Genomic DNA, 9,535 nt, shown 5'->3' on the forward strand with positions numbered 1-9,535 from the left:
CTGCAGAGCTCCTTTAATGACAGACTGTTGCGTCCTAGGTGCACAAAGGAGTGTTATCGCAGGTCCTTCCTCCCAGCAGCTGTTACACTTTAGACTTTAACCTTCACTGCTCCACAATAAATTATTTAAATCCCTGCTGTTATTGGTACACTTTTTTCATTTTCTGTAAATAGTCTGTGGTTGTTTTTAAAGCATAAGTATGCAGCACTTTTGGTACATTAAAAAAAAAAATCAACCTACTCAGTTGCACATTTCTTTGAATCTGGTTAGGCTATTTTTATCAACTGTACAATACTTTTTTTTCTTATGTTGTACATTTGCCAGGTACAGTCACTTATTTCTTGTTTAGAGTTTTGCTTATAATCTTAATGTCCATATTTATGAGCACAGCATTAAAGTCACCTCCTATTATGTGTTCTGAGCCAGGTAGGTTATTAAGTATAGAGAAGAATTTATGTGAAATTCACTATTGTCAGGGGGGAATAAGTATTGACATTACAAAACATCCATCTGTGTCTGCGATTGTACTGTTGTGAGTGACTGTAATTGTATTATGAACGAGGACAGCAGTTCTTGTTTTCCTGGAGTTATAGTTGACAAAGATACATGGGAAACCCGAGGTGACTTCAGTGTTGTGATTTTCACACCAGTTAAATGGGTTTCTTGTCATAAACATGTCTGCTTGAAGTCTGCTGAGGTAGTCCATTATTTGAATGCTTTTTGCCTGATTTCCCATACCACAAATATTATATTCCAGCTGAGTAGTTTAAGTGATACCATTACTTAAAGGGAAGTGAGTATGTAGCATAGATATGTTTGTGTGAGAGGCACTATTACATTGTTTAAAGTTAGTTGCGTATACTTAAAAGTATCTATATCTTCATATCTATATGAACATCTTTTAGGGTAGAAATTTCAGCATTTTTAAACATAAGTAAACATAGTGAAGCAGTAAACCCTCCTTAATCATTTCTTTGCCAAATCAAAGAGCTCCCAGACCAAATGTAATCTGCATGTGGATTACTATTAACGTATCACCGTTGTGCGCATGCTCTACTCTGTGACGGTCATCTCGTCCATCCTTACAAATACTTCCAATTTAGTTAATTTAGAGGGTTTGTGTCGCTTTTTCCCCAACTTGTTTTTAACTGTAAATAATTTTAATGTGTAAATAAATGTTAACTGTTGTAAAGAAGTTACTCACAGCTTTTTCTATTAAGTAATCAATCAGGTGAGCGAGGTAAGTACTAGCTAGTGGGCTGGTTTCAGTTATTGTGCAAAGGTACTGTTTATAAGATTAGGGAAACCTGCAGTCAGCTGAAGAAGTCACATGGATGAGTGACGAAACGTTTCTCCCACTGGAAACACGTCCAGATGAACAGAATCAACTTTTTGGGGTAAGTACTAACTAATCTGTACTACCTAGCTTAAAGTTAATACAATTTGTTTTGCTTTGATGAACTCAGCAGCAGACAGTCAGCATAATTTTACCACAGAAAATAGAAATACCGTTAAAGAAAAAAACACAAATAAGACAAAATAAGCTAAATGCAGATTAAATTACACGTCAGTGTCTCTTTGTCAGATGCTGTGTTACTGTGTAATCTCTTATGTTGCTATTCTGAGATCAACTACTGTCAATATTCACTTTAATTTTAACATTTCCCAGAGCAAAACCCCCCCAAAAAACCTAGAAAAAAAGGGGGGAAAGTATATCATCTCTGTTTATCAATGCCATTTTCTCTTGTGTTGGCAAGTAATATTTAATAAAATCAATTTCTTGAAGTGCTTTAGTTTAAAAAAAAAACCCCATACACCACTATTCCTGTCTGGCCACTAATCTGCCATCTGGATGGAAAACCCACACCGCTCCTAACACCTCAGAAAACTGTTTTACTGCACAGTTTTCTAGTGCTTGATGTGTGATTTTGTTTTAGGGATATCTGGCCAAGAGAAGCCAAGTGGACTACATGAAATTACCAGGCTTTAAACTGATATTCACTCAGTGGTCGTAGTACGGGATTATCTTAAAGTATCTAAGTCTGAATAGTAGAGAGCTCTTTTTTAAAATCCTGTGATAATTTTACAAAAGCTGCAGGTGTTTTAACATTAACAGGCTAAACTCTAGTTTCTTTTTGAAAATCTTGGTAGCGCCTTTGTTGTCTGAAGTGAGGGCAGAAACTGACAAAAACTGTATTATTCACTGAAAATTATTGAAGATCAGACACCTTTTTTGTCCTATTTCTTGTAATTACTGTTGAAGTTACAGTGACTAAACACTGCCCGATTAAACAATGAGCATTAAACATTGTACATTATGTACAAGAAAACTGTGAGTTTCCAGGATTTGTGCATTAATCTCTCATAGAATTAAAGATAAACACAGTCTCACCAAACTAATAAGGCTGCACAGTTGTCTGCCCGTATCTTTACTGAATATGCTCAATAATCACTCACAGTGCTATTTACTTCTCCAAAAACTATTAAGGAGATGAGATTAGAGGCGTGGGTCATAAAGGTCACTCTTTATGTAAATAAAGGTGTGCAAAGTCTCGTGGTCTTCTAGTATTGCATGAGAGGTTGTTTGTCTGTATCACAAATGTTTTTACACGAGCTTACAACTAATCATGACAGAGGTGTGTAAAGCTAGAAGATACTGCAGAAATGTTTTAAACACCCATGTGACAAAAGTAAAATTGTATTTGTATGATACCTTTTTAAAATAAATATCACAAAGTGCTTCACTACAAAATTACAGAACCTAAAAAGAAGACTAAAAAGATTTGTTTTATGTCTACAAAATCAGCAATTATCTCTCTGGGAGAAGGCATCATGTAAAAATGATACAAGGCAGATACCAGCGTGTAATCCTGAACCGAAATAACAAAACACCTGCAGCAAAAGGCCACTTGGATGTGGCGAAACAAATATGGGAAAATGTTCTGTGAATAAATGACACAAAAGTTCGACTTCCTGGTAAAGATCTGTGATTACCGGGGGAAAAAAATGATAACCTCGTGCTTTGGTGCCGGTTTGCTACCTCAGGACGAGATGTTTTCTCTCACTGAGGGAGCAGTGAATTCAAGCTTCTATCAAGAAATTCACTTACAAATCTTAACCCAGTTTGAATTAGTCTTAAAAGTGTTAAATTTAGCTTGTCACGTAGTCACAATGCAGAAATATTAAGTTAGGTTGCAAAAATGTATCTATCCATTTTTTTTACATCTATATAAGCTGTGATAGACAGAAAAAAGCTAGTTATTCCATCTCTGTTCGAATCCTCTCCCATCAGTCAAGAATAGAATGTACCATTAGACAAAAATCAAAAGGCTTCAAACGTCACTCTCCTAGGTCAAAATCCTCTGCTTAGACATTGCATTCTACATTGATTCTTAACCGTCTTTATCCTATTCACCTAATCTTCTTTAAAAGGACCTGTGAAAGTCTCCTGCCACTTGGATTCTTTGTTTAAGGCCTGAAAAGATCCCAGGGGAGCTTTAGGAGTCTAGGTTTTTCTCGAATCGCTTGACTTTCAATATTCTGACAGGTTAGTATGAATTTGTTTGTTCAACTGTGCTGAAAACATTATGCCCAGCTTTAATCCCAGAGAATTAGTGATAACTTTAAGAAATAGTAAAAAAAAAATATTGCCCAGCTTCCTAAAACAAATTCATGCAGTAGTTGTATAACTGTAGCTTATAGTTCTGCGTTAGTTTATAATTGCATGGTAATATTTTTTATTTATATTGGGAAAGTAACTTATTACAACAAAAAACAAAGTCATACACAAAGGATAGTAGTATAGTGGCCCAATATTCCCACTTTTGCTTTCAAAAATAATGCGGTGTCATGTTCTGGTGCACAAATTGCTGCTATCACTCATTTTCCTGTGCATTTGTGTGGACATATCAGCTGTTACCCACAGGGAGGCAGTGTTAAGTTCCTCTGAGAGCAGACACAGCCACCCAGACACACAAAGACATATTACTGAGTGGTTAAAAAAATGCTTTACATTTCAACAAAGGGAAGTTTAGTAGCTCATTCCTGGTTTAGTTCAGTGCTCCTCATAGAAGGAAGCTGTGGTGGTTTGCAGTTTCTGTAGTAGGGGTATTGTGTTCTAAATGTGGTAACCATTAAATCATTTTTAATAACAGTAATATGTACCCTGTGTCTCAGGACAGAGGCTGTGTTAAACCGTATCTCCGTTGTCAGACCTCATTCTATATTTATCAAAAAAGGATCTTGTTTCTTACTTGGGCATTTCTCAGGATCTTTTTGCATTCATTCGTCTTCCTGTCATCAGCACCCTTCCTCAAGACGCTCTGTCCATTTTGCCTTCTTCGTACGTCGCAAGTGAGCTTAGGGGCAAAGGGCAAGTGTGAGGGGGTTCGGTCTGGACTTGAAAGAAAGAACCTTTTTAGTTTCAATTGACATCCTGTTATTTTGTTACATACTTAATCTTTTTCGTAACAGAAACAGAACAATTCAGTGAATTATTTCCAAACATTGCTTAAGAATTTAGACTATAAAAGGAATACATTTATATATTTTTTGTATTGAAAGAGAGTTGAACATTTTAAGATTGAGACTAAAGGATGTGCATATGGCTGAAATATATATCTTAAGTTTATCAAGTTCTCCGCCTGTAGAAAGTCTTCAGGAAAATCGTCCGTACATTTATAGCAGGATGATGGAGATTTAAGGTCACCCCTAATCGTCCTAATCTGTCAGTAGCTGTGTGGTCTCAGGTTCTAACTACTTTGCTTGTGTAGGATTATGTTTCCGAGTTCTCTGTTGGTCAATGAGCCCTGAGAACAGAATGTGACCTTGTTCCTGATGCGTGTTGGTTAAAATAAATAAATAAATAAATAAAAAAGCTAAAAAATACTCGTACATTATAGGTAAGGACTCTTTTTCTTTTTGGCTACAGTAGTCAACTCAAAAATAGTGTCTTGGTGAGATAAGAGTCCCCTCCTCAAAATAGACGAGATGTTGAAGGTGTTATGGATTTTAAGAGTTCATCTTTCAGATGATATCAAATACTGTACATACTCATTCATGCAGCTATGCTGGCCTGGAATACTAACCTGTTTAATTTATGGGTCCTACTATAAAACTCCAGAAGGATTTTGTTTACGAGACAGCAGTAAAACTCTGTTTAAACTGTTATGAAAATGAAAAGGAACTGCCATTTATAAAAGTATGCCTGTATAACTTACAAATTATGCTTCCTTAAATTGATAGTGGTCTTCACTTACATTGAAAAAGTGCCACTGTTTTAAACCCCCAAAATAATATTTTTTAAAGGGGACGTTACCGTTTTTTTTCCCTCTTAGTTGTTGTTATAATGTGCTTAACAACACAAAAATCTGTGAATAAAATTTTTTACTGAATTCACGTTTGTTTAACCCAAATTTAAGTCGGGAATTATACAAGGATTGCAGTTAACATGACATGCTTTACTATTTTCTTCTTCTTCATTTTTATTGGTAAAACAGTAAATCTGAAAATTGATGAATAACGACATTAATTATATTTTAGCAATAAAAATGTTATTTTGATTAATGAGTCGGCATATATGCAAGTGAGCCAGAAGCTCAGTGCTCATTACGAGGACAGAGAGAGAGAGAGGGGACATATGCATAGTATGAACATCTCAAGCGCAAAGCTCTGGCTGGTAAAACAGAAGCCCCGCCCACCTGCAGCTTAAACTTGTTTGCCTGGGGCAGCCAATCAGAAGCAATCTGGCTAAAAGGAAAGGAAGCTGAAGCAGCTTCTTTCAGACAGTGGTCCAATTGAAACGCTGCACCGAGATTGAGTACAAGTTACATATGATTACTTTGAATTGTGAATCAGTAATAGTAGTTGTAGAAGTGCAGATCTGCAGCTCAGTTTTTTTTGAGTCACCACTAAAAACAGAATGAAGAGCTTGAAAAAGTATTGAAAGCTGTACGGTGGATTTTGGCTTGTATAAAATTAACATTAACTTGTTTTCTCCTCTATTGTATCAAGTTAAGAGGAAATGAAGTATTCTCCTATTAAACCAGTGTAGTTTAAAGCTTTGCATTCATGCTGTATATGATCTAACACAGAAAAGCGCGACAAGATTCTTACCCGAGGATAAACAGTGGATCACACTTAAACCCATTCCATATCATTATCAAGTTAAATCTGCAAAACTAATGGGGTCATGTGCTGGGTACTCCTAAATGTCCCAGTAAAATTGGGCCATTTGGCTTCTAAAAATGCATCACCAGCCATGTACGTGACTCCAGTAAAATGAAAGCCACTTTTGATCAACAGGCTCACTTTCCTGTTAGCTCCCCTGTGGCTTATATAGTACAGCCTTAAGTGTGTGGAATGGTGCGAACAACCGGGAACTCTTTGGCCCAGTTTACCTCATAGATACTGATCACACTGCAGAGTCAAAGTGTGTCCCCACACTCCCATTTTTCATGTTTTTCTCCTGCCAAAAATTTGATTAACAAGCCCAAATCGAAGATCCGGTGTTCTGAAATGAAAAAGCAGCAAAGCTGTAGTGGTGCCATGCTCAGCAGCACAGTGTCACCTGCTCTATTTATATCCCAAGAGGAATTCCGGATTCAGAGACTCAGCTGCCACTTCTATTATTACTATTAGCTAATGCTGTAACAAGTATCCACCTAACACCCACGCTGTAGCTCTTTTATCAAGAGTCTTATTGCTCAGCACTAATTATGTCCATGCTGTCAATACCACACATGCCCCGTACTATTACATTTTAAGTTGTCCAAAGAACTTCAGGGTACACTATAGTAAGTTATATAAAAAAAAAATCTCATTGATATTACCCTGCCTTTCCAGTCAGTCATTAAAGGATTGTTATGACGTCTGTGAAAATGTTTGGTTCACTTCGTTATGTCTCCCAGATGCATGATATTTATCAGCATACAGTGTGCACTCCACAGAATGTCGTGTTAATGGCAGTAACCTTCTTTAGGAAGCATGTCGGTGTCTCCTGGCTCCATATCTTTAGGTGACAAACATCACCTTGTCCCTTTCCCTTTGCTTGTGGCGTGCAAGTCAGCAGAGACAGACCTAGTTGCATAAGATGGCCAGCTGCACCACCCCGGTGCTTAACACTACAGATCTGGGAACATGTATAGAGTTCACAAGTGGAGGAGGTCAGAGGCGGGGGCTTGATGGTTTAAGCCTAGCACATGGTGATCCCTCAGCCTGGCACATGGGCGTGGCGTGCGAGCGCCACAGTGGGAGTCTGAGGTGATGGGTGTCCTAGCTGTAGTAGTCCCTGCACACGCAGTCGTGGACAGAGGCGGAAGATGGAAGGGAGCAAAGGAGAAACCTTATCCTTCTGGGATATTGAGTTAAATGTCACTGCTCTGCCTGAGGGAGACACTGACAGGCCGACCCCTATCGCAACCCCGAAATCTCAGAGGTCACGATGAGAATATGACAGCTGAGGCTCAGTGAAGGACTTGCTGAAGCGGATATAAGACGCTGGCAGATCCGAGCAAATACAATGTCTTTGAATATGTCCAGAAGCAAAACAAAATGTAATATGACATGAAAATAATCCCTCTGTTAGTTAGTTTAACTTCATTGGTAAGACTTTCCTTCTTCTCATTGGATTTTTCTACATGTCTAAACATAAGTTCTCATATTTATCATCACACTTTAGAAAATAAATATTATTATCATTTTAATTATGTGCACTCTGGGCAGCATATAAGAAGTCCACGTGGCAGGTGGCCACCAGAAGCTGATGGGAAACATGGATTCCAATTTCACAGGTTGTCTGTGAAGCAGCAACAGAAGCTAATGTTGTCCAATAAAAGGGGTTAATGCTGAAGACAGTACATATGACCTTGTGATTATGTCATACACAAACAGGAAGTTTTACTGACATTTAATTATAAAATCTATATAACTGTATTATATTTATATAAAGGGATTTATATATAATCCCAGCTCCAGAAACTTGGGACACTGTGTGATCTGGAAATAAAAATAGAATCCAATAATTTGCAGATATCTTAAACGCACATTTAATTCACAGTAGAACATAGAAAACGTATGAAACTTTAAACTGAGACGGTTTATTATTGTCTCCTAAAAGTCGGGACGGGGGCAGCAAACTTACTGGAAAAGTTCACCAATATGCAAAACACTGTCTAAAAATGGTGGAATAATTTCAGAATAATGTTCATCAAAGTAAAATAGCCTTGAATGCTTGAATATTTTACCATCTACTGAACATAATATCACTGTGGAAGAAATGTCTGTGTGCAACAAAGATGGCAGAAGATGAAATTTGGATGCCCGTGATTTCCAGGCCTTTCCAGCTTATAATCAGCACTCAGTTCAAAACCTCTGATGGTATGAGGTGCATTGGTGTCTATGGAACGTGCAGCTAGCACATCTGGAAAGTCTATAACTGGTATCAGAGCAACATATGCTCCCATCTTATTTCGGGGAATGCCTTATGTATTTCAACAAGTCGATGATGAAAGACAGAAGACCCAGGACTGTTGAGCAGCTAAATTCCATTATCACAGCGTTCCCCAACCTTTTTTGCACCACGGACCAATTTATGTCCGAAAATATTGTCACGGACTGGCCTTTAAGGTGTCGTGGATAAATACAACAAAATAAAACCAGTACCAGTACCAAAAAAAGGAAGATTTCTTCAAAACACACAGCAAAACACCCAGAAAACCGAGTTAACGATAAAAACCCTGAAAACCATAAATTTCACACCCTAGCCTCAACTCTCACAGCCCGCTACCAAACGGCTTACGGACGGGTACCGCGGTTGGTTACACTATCATCAAGAATGAGACAACACTTCTCTCCCAAAAGTCCAGCAACTTCTCTCCTCAGCTCCCAGATGTTTGCAGACTGTTGTTAAAGTGGCTGGGACGCTACGCAGTGCTAAACATGGCTGTGTCCCAACTTTTTTGAGATGTGTTGAGCTAATATTTTTCATGAAATAATACATCGTCTCAGTTTAAACATTTGAAATCTTTTCTATGTTTTAGTGCGAATGAAATGTGGGTTTATAAGATTTGCAAATGATTGGATTCTGTTTTATTTAAATGTAAATCAGCGAGGATGTTTTGTGTGTTTTGTAACTGAGGTAGCAAAATGCACGCACAAATACAGGAGTCAATTTGTGTCTTTGCATAGCGATAAAGAAATCATATGCAGAACTCATGAACATCTTTTAAAATATCAAACAAAACAAAAATCTTTTGGTTATTTTTGTTTACTCTAAAGCAGTTCTGCAGTAGCTGTTAAACATGTTGAGCAATGATTACTGCTGCTCGCACTCCAGCACCTGTCATTTTATTGATTATGAATAGCAGCACAGATTCCTGTCCACAGAGGACTCCACACCGCCCCGCAGTGTCTTTACTGCTGTTATAACAAACAGTAAATCAATAGATCCGTGCTCAGCATCGTAACACTCAGATTTATGGAAAAGGTTTTCATTATATAAAGACGTAGTGACGTGCTGTTTTCAGAGGCAGGCAAA

The sequence above is a fragment of the Aulonocara stuartgranti genome (assembly GCF_965226115.1).
Source record: "Aulonocara stuartgranti genome assembly, chromosome: 8".
NCBI classification, from domain to species: Eukaryota; Metazoa; Chordata; class Actinopteri; order Cichliformes; family Cichlidae; genus Aulonocara; species Aulonocara stuartgranti.